A 1,478-nucleotide genomic window follows, 5' to 3' on the forward strand; every position below is an offset into this window, starting at 1 on the left:
GATGAGTTCTGAGGGGCTGTATGGGTTTGAAAGATACTGATTCTTATGCAACATGTCTTCAAAATATTTCACAAGACTGGAAAATTCAGATTGTTTGAAACGTTTCATCATTATGATGCTATGTTTTACACGATCTTGTGTGGCTTGAGACCAATATGCTGAGAGGAAGGCATGGTAAAACTCTCCTTCACTGTGGCAATCGTGAATTACCGATCGCATTCTTACAGCTGGTTCATTCTCCAAGTAGCCACACATAAATTCTAATCTGTGCTCTAATGACCAGTTGGGAGGAAAACAATGAGAGAATTGATGGAGCCATGCTTGTGGATGAATGTCGTTGCCAGAATTCTTAAATGTTTTGAATTTACTTGTAGTCATGAACAGCTTATAGTCAAAATCATCGTGTCGGCGAGTAGCATCTCGGTCATAGTTACGTCGTGTCGGCGGTTCCATCTCAAAATTCGGTGTACCTTGCCAATTTCTTTCATAATTACCGAAATGCCCTGTGTTATTATTTTGTGGCTTTTGCGTATTTCTAAGTTCCTCTTCCCGTGTTGGAGCGCGAGTGTCTTCTGAAATACGTAATTCTTGTATTACCTGTGTCAGCTGATCTTGTACTTCCCGGATTTCTCTTTGGTGTTGCGTATCAATTTGATTCAGATTTTGTTTCAGTTTCCTAATTTGTTCGCTCTGTTCTGTGTCATTAAAGACTACCGGTTTTGCGTCATTCAGATTATCATCTACCTTCGTAGATAAATTATTTAGCTGATCCGAAAGTTCAACTACTTTCTCTGATAATGAACACATTTCCTCAGTGTGTTTTTCTGAACCAAGCTTCAGAGTGTCCATTTGTGTTGAAATCGAATCTACTGTGTCCTTTAAGTAGATGCAACTGAGTCAAATTTAGCTTGCAAGGTCTCATGATTTTCATGAACAATAGTTTGCAGTTCTTTTATGGCTGCTTCGTGATTCCGTAATGCATTTTCATGCCGCGAAAAAATAGGTTGAAAATGCTCACAAATTTGAGTTTTTACGTCATTACAGACTTTTTGACATTTCGATTCAATGTTATGTAACTCAGTAGTTATATCTTCACGTGTTTGTTCAAGAGTTTGTTCCAATGAGTCTAACTTTTTAAGATTTTGTTCCACTGTGTCTAACTTTTGCTGTGTTTGTCTCTGATTTTGTTCCATTGTGTCTAACTTTTGAAGCTTTTGCTGTGTTTGTCCCATTTGTTGTATTAATTGTAATAACAATGCATTGGTGTCTGAAACATGTTCCTCAGTGCTTTTCGGCAGTGAATGTACACCGGAAACATTCACATTTTGACAAGCGGAAAATGTGTCTTGACTCATTTGAGAAAACGGTGAGGACGCAAAACCTGAATCTACAGTGTTTGCAAAATTGTGTCCTATCATTTCGGATTCCTGAGGCGAGCTGTTGCCGACCGATCGATCGATAATGCTTCCCTGTTCACT

The sequence above is a fragment of the Schistocerca serialis genome, chromosome 1 (assembly GCF_023864345.2).
Source record: "Schistocerca serialis cubense isolate TAMUIC-IGC-003099 chromosome 1, iqSchSeri2.2, whole genome shotgun sequence".
NCBI classification, from domain to species: Eukaryota; Metazoa; Arthropoda; class Insecta; order Orthoptera; family Acrididae; genus Schistocerca; species Schistocerca serialis.